Source organism: Pyrus communis, chromosome 2 (genome assembly GCF_963583255.1).
Source record: "Pyrus communis chromosome 2, drPyrComm1.1, whole genome shotgun sequence".
Classification (NCBI taxonomy): domain Eukaryota; kingdom Viridiplantae; phylum Streptophyta; class Magnoliopsida; order Rosales; family Rosaceae; genus Pyrus; species Pyrus communis.
In genome coordinates, this window is record NC_084804.1 from 23,113,203 (window position 1) to 23,135,357 (window position 22,155).

General features: G+C 37.3%; 1 pseudogene; it reads right to left on the reverse strand.

Annotated features, from left to right (window-relative positions):
- Positions 1-949: 949 nt before the first annotated feature.
- Positions 950-10,602, reverse strand: LOC137724964 (kinesin-like protein KIN-12D; annotated as a pseudogene).
- Positions 10,603-22,155: the final 11,553 nt, after the last annotated feature.

Genomic DNA, 22,155 nt, shown 5'->3' on the forward strand with positions numbered 1-22,155 from the left:
AAAAACTCCCGATACAATTCATTTTAACGAAAAATCATATTTTATATTAAAAAGTTAATTTTGATACTATTTACTTTACTTTTTATTTTATCTTTATCGTTAAAACTCAAAATTCCTTTTAAAATAACTTAAAGGTCTTTCTTTTAAGATTATTTTTAGGTTTCAAAAGCATTTCAAAGTGTTTTTAATGTTCACTTGCATTTTTATTAACCATTGATTTCAAAAACACTTTCATAAAAAACGTTTTCAGTTATTTAAAAACACACTTTCAAACGAGCCCAAAGAAAGCTGAAAATAAATCTTGAACCCCTTTTTTTAAGAACTTGGATTATCTCCCTCTTATTTCTCTCACATCTCATCTCAAACTTTTCATTTAAATCGTTTTCAGTTATCCTCATTCTTCTACGCGTAGCCATGGTTGCCTTCTCAAGTCGATCTTGACGTCGTAATCTATCTTGAAGGTCTCAAAGCTGTCAAGACAGTAGAAGAAAATTCTTGAATTGTGTCATCGTTCTCGTCAATTTGTTCAACAACCCTCACCTACGTTATACAACAAGGAGGAGGAGATTGGAGGGAAATAATTATTTTGATATTAATTTTTATGTTTATACTATTTTTATTTTCGTTCAAATTTCATATACTAATTTAATATAACCTCTCATTCAACCCACTTAAAAGGTTTGGTTTTAAGTGCAGTCAAAAGTTAAATTTGACTCAATTTCTCTTCTATATTTATATTGATTTGCACGATAGGTTTGGTCTTTTGTTTTTTATTACATGTTTGGTTTTTCTTAAAAAAAAAAAATCGAAATGCTTGGCCTATCTTAATCTTAACTTATGCAACACCTACCTCACCACTTGAGTGATTCCCAAGGATGATAATTTGATTTCTGCAACAACATTTCAGTGAGAATTTGTAGCCGGCTTCAAAGGGAAAATCCGAACTTGCATTAACTCATATATTCACAGCTGTTTTATTTACGGAAGGCTGCCTTTCGTACTTTCTAGTCCTAGAATTGTTAGCAGAAAGCTAACCAGACTCTGGTTTTCTACATGAACAAAATCATCGATCTAAAGCAGAAATTTACGGAGCTTATCAGACATTCTTTTCATTTGAGAATTCTCATCCTTCCTTGACCTTAATGGTGAAGTTTGTGGCATGAGCTCCGACAATCGAATTCTTTCACTGCTTATTTTGTTCTGCAGAAAACAAAATATTGGATCAGGCATAAAATCCTTGTGTATCCAAAACATTGGAAGCAGTGAAAAACAAGCTCAAAGATAAAAAATTTATATACCGTAAACTTCAAATCCTGCAATTCTCTATCCATTGGAGTAATCTTGTTCTTGAGTTGCTCGAGTGCCTCTTCAGCAGCAGACGGGTTTATTTGTGTAGATTGTTTTGTTACTCCAGCAGCCTGAAAGTTAGCTCAAAAGGAAATATAAGAAGCGGTCCTGATTGATTTTGTGATTTTTCGAGAGTGAATGGTTATTAAGTACCAAGTGACCTTTAACATTACCTTCAAAACGCTAAGTACAGAGGCCTAACAATTTCTGTGCTAGTTGCAACTTCTCCTCCTCAGTTTCCTGCAGCAGAATCAATTGCATTGTTAAGCATCAAACTATGAGTTTGATTGCAACCCTCTCTCTTTCTCTCACTCACACACACACAAAAGACAACACTAACCTTTAGTTTTGCATCCAATCGTTGCTCCTGATCAAAATCGACCAAAAGGGTTTTCACTAGACAGACATTTTAGAAACTCGCTTTCTTTCATTTTGCTGAAAGCTTACCCTCTAAAGTCTCCAAGAATATTCCATTTCCACAATTTCATCTTGGTGATCCTTGTTATTAGATGCAGATTCCTGCAACAAACTCAGATCAAATAACATTCCTTTAAGAACATCTTCCTTCCTCACTAACTCAGCCTGAAGAGACAAATTTTCAAACACCAGCTCCTTAGCATGGCAATCTAAGCAGTTGACCTCCTGTATAAACTCAGATATTCTCTCTCCAGCTTCACATAGTTCTTGAGACAATTTTTCAACAATAACGAATGGTTCTTCCTTTAAAATATTTTGTAATCTGTTATTTGCTGAGTTCACAGTTTCCACTGAATCAATACACTTCTTAGCTTTCGCACTCAAAATGGTGAGGAGTTCTCCTTGCTTTTCTCAAGAGACAACTTTTTCCCCGAAGAGAACATTCTCTTCCTTCAGTTTGTTAGTACTACTAACAAATATTTGCATCCCTGGCTTTTTGAGCAGAGTTCTTCCATAATAGAAGACTCTGATTGTTTGAGTTCATCCAGTTCAGCAGTTTTTGCCCTTAAATGAGTTTCCAGATTAGCCATGTGAGTCTCCAAAGACAAAATTTCATCTTGCAACCGGCAGTTTTCTTTGTTAAAGACATTTATACCACTTAATGAGGATGAAAACTCAGAATTATTCTCCAAGTTTCTAAGAGCCATGTTGTGTTCTGTATTTAACTTCTCTATCTCAGTTTTAAAGGACTCATTTTCCATCTCCAAGCAGTTCAATCTCCTCAAACTTAGGAAGAATGCAAGAGAACTGAGCAGTTTTCTGGCCTGCAACTAACTTTGCATTATCAAATTCTATTTCCATCATCTATGAGACGGGAAAAAAAAAAAGATGGTAAAGTCCTTGAATGGAAGTATATACATACGAGTGAGTTAAACCTATAAATTTATGATTATGAACAACATGTGAAAACAAAAGAGGTTGGGCAAGGACAATGGATTCAGGAATCAACAGGTATTTTCACTATCTCATAAGGTTTTTTATTGCTTTTCTGGTACACATGATAAACAGAAGTCTTAGTCAGAGAATAGGGTAAAGCTTAACCAAGAAACAACAATTATTTGAATTTGGAAATCCAACGGATTACCTCTTTTGTTTGGCACTATGAGACCCAGCTTCCTGCACAATCTGTTGACATGCCTCCAGTTTATGATCTTGAGCTTCCAACTTCACTTTCAATTGCTTCTCTGAGTTGTTCATAGTTGAATGCAGATTAATGACCTGAGTTCTGAGATGTTCCATGCTTTCGTGATCTGTTGCTCAGACTTGCACATCAGTTTGTTCTCTTCACGTAGTTTGTCCATCTCAGTGTGTACCTCTTTTAAGCTATCAAAGGTAGTTACTATTTCCTTTTTCAGAAGTAAAATGATAACATCTCTACCACTCGCAGCCTTGGAAGGTCTTCCAGACTTCAAATTTTCTTGAGTAATATTGGCACAAATACTCTTCTCCACTTCCAGAGAACACTCGGACATATCAGGCTTATCAGCTATCAGGTCTTCAACAAACTGTTCATTTCTGTTCTGGTCTAGAATTTTTTCCGTTGCTATCTGCAACAATATTTAGGTATAGCAATTACAAAACAGAACACTCTTCCTCTACAACATAGACCCAAAGCTCAAGATCAAGCTATCAGAAAGCAAAATGTTAACTTACCCATCCACCACCCTCTCCTTTGGAGACTTAGAAGCTACTTGTGAATCCTTCCCTTCAGAGCTTGTATGATGCTCCACATTTGTGTTCATGCATGACATAAATGTGGATAAGCCAGTTTTTGGCTCAGCTAGTTTCTCCATTGTCATCAAAATGTTTTTCTCTTTGACATCTTCAAGCTTCTGTTCTATAGTTAATGCATGTTCCTGCTCCTCAGAAAGCTCCCGTCTTAGATTGCGACAGGTTCTCTTCAACTCTTCAACTTCCCCATTTAAAGACTGAACTTTTATCTCTGCTTCTGCTATCACAGACTCCCGATCACTGAGAATGGCAACCTTCGTTGAGATCAAATCTTCTGATTCACTAAGCTGAATACTCTTACACTTTAATGCATCTTCATTACTAAGATTCATCTTTGCTAGTCTGTCCACAACAACGAAAGCAACTGTTGCACAGACTGACGTTTTCCTGATCTGCTCTTCAAGTACCTTCACTCGATTCTCAAGCTTTTCCACTCTCGATGACTTTGCATTCAACTGTGTTGTCAACATCAGCATTTCTTTCTCCTTTTCACAACACTCCTGTTCATGTGCTTCAGTTATAGCCAGTGTTGCTCCTCTCATAGAATTCAGCATGCACTCCACATCACATTTCTTGTTGGTTGCATCCTCCAAACACTTCCTCAGTTCATCAATCAAAAATTCCTTTTCAGAGATGATTCGCATGATTCTTCCAACTTGTTCGGAGATCCAAATCCTTTTCCGTGGAAAGGAATCGGATATAAGGTTAAGTTGATCAGAGGCATCATCTAGTTCCTCACACCCACCAGACAGAACCTCTTCAATCTCACTGGACAATAATGTCCATTCCTGTGACAACATTCTTACTTCCCCATCTTTCTCCTCAAGCTCTTTACTTAACCTTTCATTATCTTCGTTCAACATGTAAAACTTTTCTTGCACCTCCTTCAGTTCCGTTTCCAAGATCATTACATTTTTGTTCATCTCCAATTCTTTTAAATGGCCATTTTGAACTTGCTGCTGAAGCATGCCAAGTTCTTCCTGCATACAGACAATCACCTCTGCAGTTTCAGTCTCAACCTGCTTGTGCACTTCATCCATTTCTTCTTCATTTGACACTTGAAATGCACGATCACTTTGGTACCACGTATTCAGTCTCTTGGCGTTTTCAAGGGAATCCAGCATCCTCTTCAAATTTCCCTGTAATGGTGAGTCTTGGTTGTTTGAGCAGTTCGAAGGTGATAAATCCCTAGACTCCTTAAAGGTCTGTTGCTCCTTTAGAGCCCTCAATTCAAGCTCCCGTTCACTCAAAAGCTTGCTCAGGTCCTCAAGCTCATTGATTGACAGAAGTTGCTGAGACTCGAGAGCTTCAATAACAGATTTAGCCTCCTCCAATTGGCTGCTTGCATCATTTCGCTGTTTGCTTATCACAAAAAGTTCTTCATTTGCCAGCTGAAGATCCTTATTTAAGAAATGTACCGTCTCCTCTTGAGAAGTCCTCTCTTCTTTCAAAATGATATTCACTATATCCAGTTCCAGCTGTAAATTTAAAATTTCTTGTGCATGTTTTATTCGAGGGTCAAGCTTCGATTCCATCTCCTCAATGGGAACAGCATTATGCACCTGAAATCAAAAGGTGGATTAGTGAACCCTTAAAGTAAATTTACTGCTTCCCTTTTCTTTTTCCATACTGTTAAGGAACCAAGTCAAATATTATTTCAAAAAAAAAGAAAAAAAAAAATGGAATACCTTTAAAGCTACAAAATCATTTTGGTCAATGGGTGTACACTTAAGCTTGTTAAGCATTGTTTGCAGATCATCAATTTCCCTGCAAAATGTGAAAAAGAACAAAATCACGTTGGAAATAAGATATTACTTTAATAGTTAAGGATGCCAATATAAAAGGAGAAAACAGGAAGGCCAACTTTTCTAACCTATTGAGTTTTTCATTTTCCTCCAAACAAGTATTTAAGCTGCGCCTGCATTCCTCTAACTCATGGACAGTATTTTTTAACTGAAACCAGGAAAATGAACATGTGAGTGTGAGTAAAATAAAGAAGGGGCTATTTGGATGTCCAGTAAGGCATGACTGAGTTCAACCTCCATATTGAGAGAATCACTATCTCTGTCGGTGCATACGGTTTCCTGTTTCATAAAGGATACATAATTAGAAATAAGAAATAATAAACCAAACATACATATATTAATATCTAGCCATTCCTTAAGGAAATGCATGGCGAATCCACAAATGGAAAGACATTGCCACCGTATATGCCAAAATGAATGAAACTGGAAACATAAGGAACCACAATATAGAATTAAAGTAACCAACCTGAGTTTTCATACTAAAATTTGGGTTGCCATGCTGCTTAGAGTGTCCATCAAGAAATTGAAACTGAAAAACAAAAATTGTTTTATTTTGTGATATTGGCTCCAAGCAACATCTCAAATGGGGGAAAAACATGTCTTTGTTGGATATAAGTACCTGATCTCGCAGTTTAGATACCTCGTCCAAGAGCATCTCTCTCTCTCCTTCTTCATAAAATTCTTCAAATCTATGAATTCCACAGTGAAGAGGTTATTTCAATTGATAGGATAGTTAAAAATTGATTGATTATGACAAAAACTACCTTCTAAGTTGGTCCAAAAGCCTTATGTTCTCCAATGCAAACCGAGTGACTTCAGGATTCTTATCAAGTTTTGCTTGAATTAGCTGAATCTCTTCAGAGAGTGCTCTGTTCTCGTCCAGTAAATAAGACTCAACGGGAATAGAACCACTAAGAAGTGACTCCATTTTCTGAATTTTGTCTTCTCGAAACCTTAGCATCATTTTAGTGCCCCTGGTGTCTTCCTCTCTTTGACAAACCTGTGAGCAATGAAAGCTAAGGAGTTCAGCCACAATTTACAAGAGTGAAAAATAAAGAAAAAATAATAATAATCTTAAGAAAAGACTCCTCAAATACCAAATGGTTCAGCTGCTCATTTTCAGCTTCAAGTTGCTTGATGGTAGCTTCTGCCATCTGCTCTCTTCTCAAGGCACCCGCAAGCGTTGTCTCCAAAGATTTTAACTGATTTACCATAATTTTCAGCCAATGTGATGATTTGCAATACAAAAAAAAATAAGTGGCACGGCTCATGGTAAACGAAACAGTAGTACACCAGTCTCAGAAGTCACAACTAAAATGGGAAAAATTGAATCTAACGGTGCTTAAGTGTTTTTCTTTTTGTCTGGGATGCTTGTATATGAAGTTTGTATAGTCTGAGCACCCTGTTATGTCATTAACTTGAAGCACCAGTTACTTAACATGATATTAGAGATGAAACATCCGTACAACAAACATAGGTCCAATCAACTTTTCCAGTCAATACCCAAACAAACTAGCGTGGTCATATTCTAGACAACTAAGAGGAAGCATACCTTTTTGGTGGAAAGTCTCACAGCTCCTTTTGATTGATTTTCAAGAAAATCATCATCGCACTCTAGGTCCATATCACATAAGTTTTCACCACAATCAATTTTTCGGACTCTTTGTGTGTCTTCAAAATTGGTCAAACGAAACGACAAAGGTCGGGAGACATTATGACGCTTAAGAATGGAAAGTTGCTCCTGTTGCAGAAATCATGTCATGATTTTAACTATTAGTTATTTGATATAAGTGAACATAAAAAAACACAGATAATCATTACCACCTTTAGGAGCCGTATTTGGTGTTGTAGGGCCATGACGTTGCCTGTGGCATCCTCATTCACCACAGCCTGCACAATGAAACAGAAAGAAATATATTGGTCAACAAATTGACGCATGATTCCATTAAATACTCCTTAGTCTGCACTGCTTACAGTATGAAGCTTACATTGTTTTGAATAAGTTTTGCTCTCTGAGCAAACTTAAGGGTACTCAGCGTTTCAGCAGCACAACTGTGACAAAAAAAAAAAGAACATAATATTGGTAATATGTACAAAATGTTTCTTCTAAGTTTTGTGGCTTGAAATGATTTTAACACTAACCAAAATAAAATTGAGGTAAGAACGAACCAGATAGATGGGCTGACATTTGCAATGATCATTGTTTTTGAGTTTCCCCCAAGTGAGTCCTGCATTTATTTGGTATGAAGAGTAACATTATGCTAAGAAATTTAACACTTGACTGAGGCAGAGAAGATGGAATTACAATCAACCTGTAGTAGGAAGGTTAGCCTAGAGTCTCGGTAAGGTACATGCTTCAACTTCCCATGTGCCATATCCACTAGAACCATTATAACATGACTACAAAGGACATATTTACCATTATCATTGCGAAGGCAAGAACAAGAAACACATGAATACAGATAGAACCAAGGGAATAACTGAAAAAAATTACCCTAGTGTAGATAGTGATTTATTAATGTTAGCAGCTTCCTTCAACCGCTCACCCTCCGCACCAGAAGTTTTCTGCCTGCAAAATATTATTGGGTTGGGATTAATTCAAGAAAAAACGGGTTGGTGGAAGGATATAATATGTAATTTTATACACACAGAAACACATATATCAACAAGTTTGAGCCTGATACCGCACCTTTCTGAACCAGCCAGATCAACTAGGTTTAGTCTAGCAAACCGTAGGTTAGTTGTGGAATCTTTTTCCCACCTACTCTCAATTACACAAGTAAAGACACTGTGCGAACGACTGCTTTCTCTATTCATATTTGTTGCAGCAACTTTCCTATTTGAAGAACCCTGTGGAACAGATTACATTTTAATTCAGACATGCATGCATCTGTGTATTTATGCAGAAAAAAAAAAAAAAAAAAAAAAAAAAACCTCTGCCTCTAACTTAGCAAGATAATGATCAATTAGTGGGAACCTGAATGAGAAGCCTGAGGATATCGCTCACAGTATAGACTTCAAATTCAGAAAGATTTTCTACATAAACACCCTTCTTAACATCTTCCCGCAGCTTAAAACAAAAAATAAATAATAAAATAATAAGAAATACTTCAAGATAACCATAGGCCATGCACTTCTAAAAGAATCAGCTTACAAGCAAATTGGTAGATGACGGATCAAGGAGATCCGTAATTTGTTCATTGTAAATTTCTAAGAAAGAGCACTTGCAATTGTATTTTAGTTTCTCATCCCTGCGGATTTCCTCTTCCTGAAGTTGGAAGTAAAGTCAGATAGTGAGAAATTTAAGCATTTCTCACATATAACCAAAAGGATAAAGTAGAAATAAGAAAGTAACAATTAAATGATATTACAGCTTGGATCCTTGCAAATAAAAACTCAAAAATTCGGGGTGTCATTCCACGATTTGGACTGGGCTTCGTTTCTAAATCATCAATCTCCCCAAGCATTGTATGTGTTTTTCCACTTCCTGTCTGCAAATCAAAGCCCAATTATTACAAAAAAAACACTGGAATAATAGGAAATTGATTATCATAGGCGTAACATGTTTCAACTGAATAAGAACAATCATTAAGTTATGAGAATTATATGACGTACTATTGCAGACTCAATCCTCCTACGCCATCATGGTCAGAAAAATTCTATCATAAGATATAATTCATCCTATTTTGACCATTTGAAGCAAGAGCAGGAATTATATACGAGGCAGAATGACTGAATAGAGAAATTGGATTAAACAAATAGGACTAGGTAAGCATCAAAGAGATATCTCCACCTCCCTTTAGTAGCATGACAAATAAAAGTTCAAACATTGAAGTGAGAATTTTAAGCCTTCTTAATTTTACTAATACAGGATTTTGCAGAGTTCTGCCAGTGTTTATGTAAATTGAACATATTAACAGTCAAATTCAGCAGATTATAAGCGTGGTTTTCATGGTTGCATTAACTTCACATTACTAATGCTAACAGTTTTCATGATTAAACAGCTCCTTGAGATTACCTGACCGTAGGCAAACATACAACTATTATATCCTGACAAGCAATTCTCTACCATGGGTAGACCAGCCATCCTGAAAAGCATTTGCTGCAGAACTCAAAAAGTTAAAACAACTGGTAACTATAGTGAATGAGTAGAAGAGTAAGAAAAAGAAGATACCATATAATACTATAATTTGGTCGCAAATCACACCTGGTCAACTGTTTCACAGGCTACATGATCAAATGTAAATCGACTTTCTGGTTGCCCAATCCAGGAAATTGTCTGAGCACTTTCTTGCTTCAAACACCTGCTGTAACCATGTAAACTTCGCTCCATGCTATTGAGAGGACGAACACGAATGAGAACCTAAATCAAATTTACAATACCATTAGCATAACTTGCATACGGCTAAAAATTCACAAACTTGACATGTCCAGTTCACTTCCTTCAATCATCAAAGCCAAATGAGCATTGAACTGTAGAAAACATTAAACAAAAACCACTAAATGTATGTCAAAATTGGATAAAAACTGAGTTTTTTACCTGTACATTGTGATCCATCCAGAAAGATGGATCTTCCTTGAGATCAAAGTGAGGCACTTCGACTGTATTAACCACCGTATACGGACTGTAAGAAATGGGAATCCCTTTATACAATGCAGCAAAGTTCCCTACTCGAGGACCAACACTTCCATCAGCCTTATTCTGAAAACCCAAATTCGGAGGCTTCGACACAGTCTTGGACGGTGTTGTCTGCGTTGAATTACTCCCCGAATAACTCGAAGCAGCTCTACCAACTGTCCTCATCACCCGAGGAGTCACATTTCCCAAACCCCCATTTCCAGCACCGCCACCCCCTCTGCTCACTTGGGTCGAACAATTAGCCCCGTCCTCGTGCGAATCACCGGCGATCGTACTACTGGGTTCCGTCTTTTGGGCCCACCCAAATCGCTTCGGTGTACCATACTTATCGGGGGTTCGAAGAGGCAACGCCGGATCGGAAACTTTGACCTTGGAAACCTTGGTCGGAGTCTTTTCAACCCTGCTCCGAATACCCACTTCTTGTTCCGCCTTGGGCAGTTGGGCCGGATCTTGAATCGGGTTAAATGGAGTTCTCGAAGACTCCGAGCGGACTCGGGTCGCCGATAAGTCCTTCAGGTTTACAGGCACGTTCTCGGCCTCTTCTTTCTTCCCGGAATTCGAACGCAGGAATTTGAAATCCCTTAACATCCTAATGCCCAGAAATTCAACAAATACAAGATGGGTTTCGTAAGATAAACAGATCGATGCATATACTGTGATATATATATATATATATATATATATATATATATAATATATGTATATATATTTGAATTTATTGCTGAAATTATGCAAATATTTACCTGAAAGATGAATTGAAAAACAAAGTCTGAAGCTGCCGAATTGTAAAAATTGATTAAACTGACGAATCTTTGGAGGGAAAAACAAGTGGGACTTGATTCAATAGCTCATTTGGTTTTGAAATCGAGCATCTTTTTCTCTCTATCTCTACTGTGATAGTTTGAAAGGTGTTTTGAGATTTTTTAACCGAGTTCAAAAAGCTGAATGGATTCGTAGGTTTGAAGGGAACGGCTGAGATTTGATCTTGGTTTGAAATTGGGCACGGTCGCGGTTTTGGGATTTGAATTGCGAGGGCTTTTTGGTAAAAAGGGAAATATGAGCGGGGTAACGTTCAAATTTCAACGGCAGCGTATATAGTTTTGGTGAACATTTTGTACGGTTTGGAAATGGAAAAATACCAAAACACGAAATACAGAGAAAATTACAACTGGTTTTGATGAAAATTACCCTAAATTACCTTATTCTTAAAATAAATATGAACATTAAGAAGACTCGAGTAACATCAAGCAACACATCGTGATTTATGCTAATAAAATATAATCATCACAAATATTTTAGACGCGTCTTAACTCATAGTTACATAATAATGTGATCAAGAAATTATGCCCCTTGAATGGGATAAAATGTCAAAACGTAAAAAGTTAAGGCTAAGTAAACTTTACACCAGCAAGATTTAGTGTCAATATTTAACAAATAAGAAAAAATAAGTTTAGTTTCAAAATATGTCACGGCATTTCAATATCCTCACATTCCAGCCCTATACTCTAAATCTTTTAAGCAACTATCCTTGGATGCGGGATTATCTTCACCTCAACGTCGTTGTGAAAGTTTTATTTGAAGGTCTTAGCTTTTTCAGCTCAACTCATTCAAAGTTGGAACAAGTTGCAGCATCCCAATTTATGTTGGTCGCATGAGGCTGTAGTCTCTTCTTGTGAGGACACGTATTTTGCGTGCGTTTGCAGTCTATCCTTGTGAGGACGTGTATCTTAATTTTTTTTAATTTTTTAATTTTTTTAATTTTATTTTTATGGTGCTGAGTTCCTACTAGCTTTTTAGCGCTAGTTTTTGTTGGTTCATCACTTCATTGTGGCTGATGATTGGAGGACGACATTATATTTTGTGTTGTTGATGTCCATATAGATGAGCTACTTCTAAGAGCGCCACTAGAATCACCAATTTTATTTAGCAAATGAATATCAACAGTATACAAGCTATAATGTTTGCCTACATTTACCAAGTAGCATAACACTTTGTGTACATTATACCAAATGGCAGAACAGTTTGCGTTGTTTCAAATGTAGACCCACTTTAGATGTCAATTATTTCTAACAAGTAAAATTTTATATTATATAATGAACAAATTTGATTAATAAATTTGGTAAGTAAAGTATTACTGATTTTATAAAGCTTATTATATTAACATCCCACATATTATTGATTACACCCCCCCCCCAAAAAAAATACTTAATACACTCTACAATTACTTTTCAATTAAAATTCATGTTAATACACTCCTACATACTTCCCCATAATACCCTGACTCCCAACACTCTAACATACTCCTTACAGTTTCTACACACTCCACACTTTTCACTTCTTAGGTGCAAGTGAAAAATCATGAAGTATCCTTCTTTTGTTCATTTTAAGTAGGTTTTTATCTCAAATGGTCCCTGAAATTTACCTACCCTATCAAGATAGTCAATTGAAATTGAAAATTGATCGATGTAGTCCCTGAAAATGATTGTCGCAAATCAATGTGGTTCTTCCATCACAATTCTATCAAAATTGACACACCCTGACCCGGAATGTCCACTAGGACTCCGAATCGAGCTATGATGGCCGACACCTGGAAGGTGACAAAGTCATAAAGTGTAGTGATGTGGAACATGTGAATAAATTTAAACCTAAAAGTGCCTAAATACAAGAGTGCGCTATTAGTGAGAATGAACCCATTTCACACGTGATGTCAGAGTATAAGTAAAGTACAGTAAGATAGAATAAGGATTATACCCTCAAAGGTAGCCACCTATACTGAGATTTGCCAAGAATCCTCATCAATAAGAAAGCTCAACTACTAAAACCTGGAGGGGCGAAAAAACAAGGGTGAGTAGGCCTAAAAATAAAATTTTATAAAAACCTTTCTGAAAACATTGTAACCCATCGCCGTAAAACAAGTATAGTTCCCCGAAAATCACATTTTGTATACGTATGAAATCAAATGCATGCCAACAATAAATCCAGAAATATGCCACAGCAGAATATCTCAATGACAATATGACTATAATTATGTGCTCAATAATCTATACTAGCACGCAAGTCGGAGTCACTTAATGTGACCTGTACGATTGCACCTATTGCTCATTAATCTATGCTAACACACATGTTGGAGTCACCTAATGTGACACGTACGACAAACTAGGTGTAATAATATACGCTCTAGTGCTACAATCACATAAAGGCTACGTTATGCGCAGGTCACCTATGAGTCGGAGTCACCTAATACGACCTGTACGATAGGCTAGCACCTAACTTGGATCCAAAGCGAGTGTGCGGTGCGGGACGTGAACAATCACGTGAAGGCTAGCCCTGACCTAGGGCGGGAGCACTCACATCGGGGTGCAGCACTAATGAGTGAACTATATGAGTATAAGAATGCCATAATGATGCAATAACTCCAATCAACATAATAAACTTACATGAACTTACCTGCGCATCCCATAAGATCATCTTGGTATTTCACAATAGTGCAACATTTCTCATAACATAATTTAATCATGGCATGAAGTGCGTAAATCAATTCAAAATCATTTGTGGAAACTATTAGTCATATATATATATATATATATATATATATATATATACTATAAAAAGGAAAAGACCCACTCACCTAAGGTCTGCACTACAACTCCCTAGCACGAACATCGAGGCATCATGAATAATCAGCACCAAGAACAATTATCAAATCATGTCTCAGAATTCTTATTGATAGAACACATAACTTACATGAACAAATCCCTAAGGACGTTCTAGAATGGTTTGAAACCTATTAACCAAAAGTCAACCGCCGATCAAAGGTCGGCAATAAGGTCCATAACCCTACGTAACTCAATCCGGAAGATCCGCACCTCGGATTTCTGATCCGTAACTTCCAAAGATACACATTATGCTTCTAGAACATCATATTAAAGTTTCATTATGATCCAACGTTTGGATCTCCGCCAATTACAAATTCAAGTGGTGGTCAACGCTTTATTTTACAAACTTACAAATCCAATTTGGGAAGATCCGTACGTAGGATTCCCAATCCGTAAGTTTCTAATATCCTCAAATATTACGTACTATAATGTACTAAATTTTGATGACGATCCAACGGTTGGATCGTCAATTCATACAAGGATCAAGTGGCGGTTTATTTCAAAAATATGTTCAAGTGATGAGATTTCATCAATTGGACTTCACATATAGAATTGGAGTATCCAAATTAGCCTAGGAAGGTCAGGGGTGCCTTGGCCTACACGTCGCCGCACACGGCGGTCAGCCACCCCGACTCGTCGGAAAAATAAATTATTTCTAAAAATTCTCAAATTTTACAAGAATAAAGATCTTAATGAGTGGATGTCATATCCCGACCCGGACTCCACCACATCCCGGACTCAACTCCGCTGTAGCATGATATTGCCCACTTTGGGCCCCGACCATGCCTTCACGGTTTTGTTTCTGGGAACTCACACGAGAACTTCCCAGTGGGTCACCCATCATGGGATTGCTCTTGCGTGAACTCGCTTAATGTCGGAGTTTCGATGAACTTTGAAGCCAGTGAGCTCCCAAAAGGCCTTGTGCTAAGGCATAAAGGTCTTCTCCTCTAAGCGATGTGGGATCTAACAATCCACCCCCCATAGGGGCCCGACGTCCTCATCGGCACACTTCCAGCCAGGGATTGGCTTTGATACCAAATTGTCACATCCCAACCCGGACTCCACCACATTCATGGCTCGACTCCTCCGTAACACAATATTGTCCGCTTTGGGCCCCAACCACGCCCTTACGGTTTTGTTTTTGAGAACTCACACGAGAACTTCCTAGTGGGTCACCCATCCTAGGATTACTCTTGCGTGAACTCCCTTAACTTAGGAGTTCCGATGAGCTCTGAAGCCAGTGAGCTCCTAAAAAACCTCGTGCTATATGGAGGTGGGCATGTACATATAAGGCATAGAGGATCCTCTCCCCTGGGCGATGTGGGATCTAACAATAGAGCAAGTTACATACCTGCGGCCAGTCCAATTTGGCCAGGAAAAGCTTCAAATTGCCACGAACTCACCGGAACCCTAGAAAATGGGTGGCTTTCGATTCGACTTCTTTGGTGCTCCGCTGCCTCCAAAGTTGTTTGGGCTTTGTTATAGGCCTCAAGGAAGTCTAATGGTGGTGGTAATTGGAGGGAATCGTTTCACAAATGGTGGTTCTCGCCGTGACTTATTCAGAACCCCCACAGGTTCGATGGTTTTGTTCTCCTTAAATCGGGGGTTAAAAGAACTGGGTTTTGGTTGGAAATGGAAGAGGTGTTGATGTTGAGTGACTTCCAGATGGTGGGTGGCTGCACATGGGAAATGGGTCAAGGTGGATCTGGGTTGGCTGCGTCTCCCACTCTCTTCTTTCCCTCCTGACCCTTCGTCTGATTGGTCAGACTCTCCTCCCTCATGTCCTGATTCATTCTTCATCTCCCTCTCTTCTCCTCCGATTGGGCAGCTCTGCCCAATCATTTCTCCTCTGTTTCTCCTTTTCCCCAATTCATTTATTTTCCCCTCTCAGCCACACATATGTGGCATAACAATTTAGTAGTATAAAATAGTATAATATAATTAAAATAGTGATTCCTTCAAAATACTTTTGGATTTGTAGCTCTATAAAACTTTAATCGTAAATCTAATTTTGATTCCGTTTGCGCCTACAGGTTCGTATCGTTGAGTACTTCAATAATACGCTAAAAGAATATTTCGTACGTCTCACTATACATTGGTCAACGAAAGTCAATACCCTTGCCTCGCCTCAAGGGCATTTTCGTAAATTTACACTTTTAAAGTAAATACGTAAAATTAGTGACGGGTTGTCACAAAAATTATGTTATGTGCTCATGTGTCACATCCCGACTTGGGCTCCCACCACATCCCGGGCTCAACTCCACCGTAGCACGATATTGTCCGCTTTGGGCCTCGACCACGCCCTCACGGTTTTGTTTCTGGGAGCTCAAGAGTAACTTCCCAGTGGGTCAACCATCCTGGGATTGCTCCACCCCAATCTCGCTTATAAGAACTCCGAAGCTAGTGAGCTCCCAAAAGACCTCGTGCCAGGTAGAGATGGAAATATACATATAAGGCTTACATGATCCACTCTCATGGGCAATGTGGGATGTAACAATCCACCCCCTCAAGGGCCCGACATCCTCGTCGGCACACATCCGCCATTGATTGGCTCTGATACCAAATTGTCACATCCCGCCCGGGCCCTCATCACATCCCAGGCTCGACTCCACCATAGCACAATATTGTCCGCTTTGGGCCCCTACCACACCCTCACAGTTTTGTTTCTGGGAACTCACACGAGAACCTCCTAGTGGGTCACCCATATTGGGAATGCTCTGGCGCGAACTTGCTTAACTTCGGAGTTCCTACGGAATCCGAAGCCAGTGAGCTCCCAAAAGGCCTCGTGCTAGGTAGAGATGAGAATATACATATAAGGCTTATAGGATCCACTCCCCTAGGTGATGTGGGATGTAACATCATGTGACACATAATTGGATCCTACAAGTCTAATTAAATACTGTCATATAATTAAAAATTAGTATATGCCCACACACACAAAGTGTGAATTTTTTTTTATTTTTGTTTTAAAAATTGAAGGAGAGAAGAAGAGAGTGTTGTTTTTAAAATTGAAGGAGAGAAGAAGAGAGTGGGAGAGAACGTGGTAGTAGGTAGAGAGGGGGAAATGTTTATTTTTTATCCTTTTTTTTTTAATTTTTAATTTTAAAAATTAGAGATGTTAAAATCACGTAGGTTATTCTTTTGGTGAGATGACCAACACATGATTCTTGATCACCACTGTATACAATATTTATCCGGAAATGTCATACATAAAACATCAGAGACACGGAAAAAGTGTAAATAAAAAATCAAATAAATTCAACAAGCACACGTAACTATTTCGTAATATATGCATGCCGACTATTTCTAAATCTCCATATCAAAACCGGACCACATATGCAAATAATTTTGTATTAGCATTTGGGTGGATTTTAATTTTTTTGGGTCTAATTTCATACCAAATTCCAAAAATCAAATATCAAATAAATTCAACAAGTACACAACTATTTCGCAATATATATAGATATATGCTGACTATTTCTAAAATCTTCATATCAAAACAACAAATGCAAATGACTATGCATTGGAGTGAATATTTGTCTTATTTTGGGTCTAAGTCCATATCAAATTCCACAAATTAAATAGAATCTACAAGTAAAAGAAGTTAGGATTCTAAGTTTAGAGGGGAGAAAAATACAAAGCAAAAATATAGAAATGTATAAATGTCATTCGAAACAAAATTACCATGAAAATAATACCAAGATATTTAAAACAAAATAATTATGTTTTGTATAGAAAAAGAAGTTCATATACTGCAAAGAAAATATGGAGCAAACATGAAGTAAACGTAATGGAAAAAAATGTTTGGCTCCTTAAGAATGAGGAGGAATTCCTCCTTAAGATACTTTGTGATCCAGTCTCAAAAATTTGTTCTTAAGATTAGACTATTTTATATTATTCATCATTCTATAAAAATCATCTTTGCAAAATATCAATTAAAAATAAGATTGTTTAGGCATTCAACTGTAGTAAATAGGTAGATGGTTCATATTGCTTTTACCATATTCAATCATTTACAAAAATAGTTCGATAACTAAAAAAATTGTATATTTAATCGATTTTTGCAAATATGATCTTTACAAATTTAAGGAATGGAACTATGACCTTACCCCTTGAATTTTGTTTTTTGCTATGTATTTCCTCCTCTAACAGACATAGGAACTCGAGCTCCAGATGCTTGATGATGAGAAGTTAGCTCGTGTTCGTTGAATTTAGTTGATTCAACTGCAAAAATTGTGAAACCCCGTTCTGAATTTCACTATTGTAAACTACGCATTTGTATTAATGAGATTTTATATTATTTTCAAAAATTTATATTGATTTGATTAAATTTAGATTTTAATTAAACTAATTACGAAGTTTCAAATTTGGTCAGTAATCGTTAAAAATTCGTAGACCTTATGAGGTCACACTAAGTATAATTGGACAGAGCTCGATTATATGAGCGTGTAGGCAAAAACCGTTCACAAATCGAAGTTGAAACGAAGAAATTAAAGACGTTTTAGTTGTCAAAAACAAAAAGAAATAAATAAATACAGACTAGAAGCTGCCAGATGGCAGCAAAAGAGAGGGGGAAAAGGAGAGACACGGGAGAGAAAATGAGGGAGAGGGTGACCAATCAGAAAAAAAAGTAAAGGAGAGAAAGGAGGGAGGAGAGGAAGCAGCTAACCCGAATCCCCACACAACCCGGTTTCTGACCCAACTACAGACCCGGTTTCCTACACAGTTTTCCGTCGCGATTTCGCCGTTTTTCAGGCCAATCGCACCCACCATCACCATTCATCATACCAACGTCCCCACCTTATTTTCCACCTACGTATGACTGGGTTTGACCTCAGTTTGCTGTGAACGCACCTCGTCGGCTCTCGAACTCCACGACGGTAATTCTGCCATTTTTGCAAGCCCTAACGTCGACCATCACCCTCATTAGACTTCCATTGAGCCTAGGAACAAGTTTCAAATAGGTTTAGGGTGGCGGCGCAGTGGAGAAGACAAATCAAAGTGCACCGTTTTTAGGATTTTCCGGCTGATTGTGGTATTTTCAGGCCATTTTTAGGCCGAATTAGAGCTCGGCCCAGGTATAAAACTTACTCTTCTCTTCAAGATCTTTGTTTTGGTATAATTTGGAAATTTTTGAAGTTATGTGAATTGTCCAACAAATGAGGGCGGCCTGCTGCCGCGTACAGCGGCATGTGGCCTGAAGACCCACTTGGACATTTTAAACTAAATTTGATGTTCTGATTCCATAATTAACGTCCAGTTGATGAAATTTCATTGTTTGAACATATTTTCGTTAGGGTTTGCTACTTGAATATGATAGTAAACAACGATCCAACCTTTGAAATGTCACCAAACTTTCGTACGTTATTGTATGTAATTATTGAGAACCTTAGGAACTTATGGATATGAAATCCGGTGGGCGGATCTTCCTAATTGACTTACTAGGGTTGACTTTGATCAAAATGTTCTTAATCGTTCTTAAGTACTAAAATTAGCATTACTATAGACTTAGTGGAGCCTTGTGGATCTATCTTAGTTAATGAGCTATTCTAGGAGATGTGAACCTCGACTACTGCCTTATTGTGTTATACATGTTAATTGAATTTCTACATGATACGAATGAAATGTACGATTACTAGTATAGAAGTGCGAGCCTAGAATCTTATTAGAAGTAATTTGTAGAACTTATATGCTTGTATGACAGGATAATGGTCATGAGAAATTGTTTATGCATGTGTCTATATTGTAAATCATAAGGGTTAAGGTATGGATAAGTTATGTGTTGATTTGACTGCACTATGTAGCAGTAGTACATGAATGGTCCTGCTTGGTATATCCACGATAGGGGACCATGCGTATTTCATGGCTCATCATGCTTGGCATATCCGTAATGGATGATCACTGCCTGCACGACTAGACTTGCCTATGGTTCTGTTGGGTTTATCTGTAATGGAGGACCATACGCATTATAGGAGTGATCATACTTGGTATATCCGTAATAGGTGATCACTACCTATAGTTAGGATATTGTCTTACTTGGTATATCTGCGATGGGGGACCATACGTATTTCAGGGTTGATCATGCTTGGTATATCCGCGATATGTGATCACTGCCTGCATGGTTAGATTATGCTTATGGTTCTGCTTGGTATATGCGTAATAGGGGACCATACACATTCTAGGGGTGATTATGCTTGGTATATCCGCGATGGGTGATACTGCATATTTAGGCTTATAAGGATCAGTTGTACTTGGTACATTTCGATGGGTGACCATATTTTAGTTGGATTTTGTTGAGTGATCCATAATCCCCATCCTTGTTCATTTCCATAAAGTTTAGTACGGAACCCTAGATTCGTGTAAATAGAAATTGCTCACAGTCAAGGTTCTAAAAGACGCCAGACGCTAGTCGGGCAGCAGGCTAGGGCCGAGCGCCTAGGCGGATTTAATTAAATCTATTATATTTCATGTAAATAAGTATCTATTTGTACTTAAAATATATATAATTTCATCATAAACTACAAAATAGAATGACATATATATATTATGAGTTATTGGAACATAATGAAAATATAGGAAACAAGCATATAATGTGTATTCATTTAAGTATTCAACAAGTCTCTTACAATTTATTAAAAAAAATAAAATGCAAAATGAAAGTTATTTATTTTCTGTCTAAGTGAGTCTTAACCTAGATGGGTGCTTAGGCGGTCTAATGGGTGCCTCAATAGGTCTAGGCGCCCTTTCTTAATTTTCAAACGCTTAGGCATTAATCGGGATGGTGACCAACCGCCTAACGCCTAGGCAGGGATTTTTATAGCAGTGCTCACAGTAGACATTATGATTATAACAGTAGACATTATGATTATAAATTAGATTTACCATGTTATTACTTGGAATCTAGGTAGGAAATTATGTAGATTTCCTTATTAAATTTTGTGAAATAATATGTGATCTTGTTGATTGATTGACGTAGTTAAATGTTTATATCATTCATTTTTTTATTCATGGAATTGATTAATTGACGTGATTGTAGAATGATGTTGGATATGATTATTATTATTATGATCAGATTAGTTGATCAATTTCGCTAGAGAATAATATTGCACTTCATTGGTTCTTTGATATGTTACATGCTATGGATTGTGGTATTATGTTGAAAACATAGTGACTATATGATTGATGAAATGGAAATCTTGAATGTCATATGGGTTCGTTATGTAGCCTGAATCTAGTAATTCAGGCTTGTCAAAGTCCAACAATTGATTGAGGAATGCTATGCCTTTCTATTAGAATGTATTGTGATAAACGTCGGAGTATAAGGAATGGTAAACTACAAATGACTTGATCCCTTCTTATGGTATGTAGGCAGTCTAACGCAAAGGTTAGATGCAGCCATGAAATGAAAGAAAATGACTGCATGGTTGAATCATTGTTTGTGTTTTGGTTTTGTCTCAGAGGCGAGACATGATAAATAGACAAGGATGTGGTGATGTCATGTGTCGATCTTGGACGTATGTCAGGATCGGGACGTGACAAAAATGGTGGAATTGGAATTGAATTGGAAACAAAGACTAAAACGGGCAGAGGGAGAGAAAGAGAGAGAGAGAGAGAGAGAGAGAGAGAGAGAGAGAGAGAGAGAGAGAGAGAGAGAGAGAGATTAAATGGGGTCAAGGTTTGTTGTTTGGGCCAAAGCATAAACTAGATAGTTTACTTTTTTCGGCTAATTTAATTGGGCTGATTTGATAATAGATTTTGTTCTAACCATTAAATAAAGTTGTTATGATCCTTTAGTAAAGATTTAAAATTTAACACCCTTTTCGTTAATTTTCCTATAATAAAAAAGGGTAATGTTAGGGAGATTAAATTTGTAGATAAAATTTGCAAACTAAATGATGTGTCACCAATAGGAGAAAATTTTCATTGTGACCGGAACATGAGTGGTACACCATGTGTTTTTATATAAGTGGTGAAATTTTTTAATATTTAAGTTATTAATTTTTTAACACACATATTCCAACATGTGTATAGTGACACGTGGTGTACCGTCCTGTGTTTTGGTCACATTGATAGGAGCATATTTATGCGACTTTGTTAGCCTATTTCCTTGCATTTACTCAATTAGTTTCTATTTATTAGAGTGTTTTAAGCCATTTTTGTGTGTTTGTAGGTCCAAAAGGCAAAGTTGGCAAGAAAAGGCAACTTGGAGCAATTTGGAGTAGTTTTGGGCTTGGATTGGATAGCATGCGTATGAAGCAAGGTGGATGGACGTTTTTGAAGATCAAAAGAGGCCAAGAATGTGCTTAACATCTGGAGAAATTAATTCAAGACTTGGAAGATAAGGAATCTGATAAGAGCATATTTATGCTACTTAGTTATGTTGTTTCCTTGCATTTAGTGAGTTAATTACTATTTATTTTAGTCTTTTAAGCTATTTTCGTATGTTTTTAGGTCATATTGGCAAAATGAGCAAGAAAGGGCATTTTGAAGCTAAATGGAT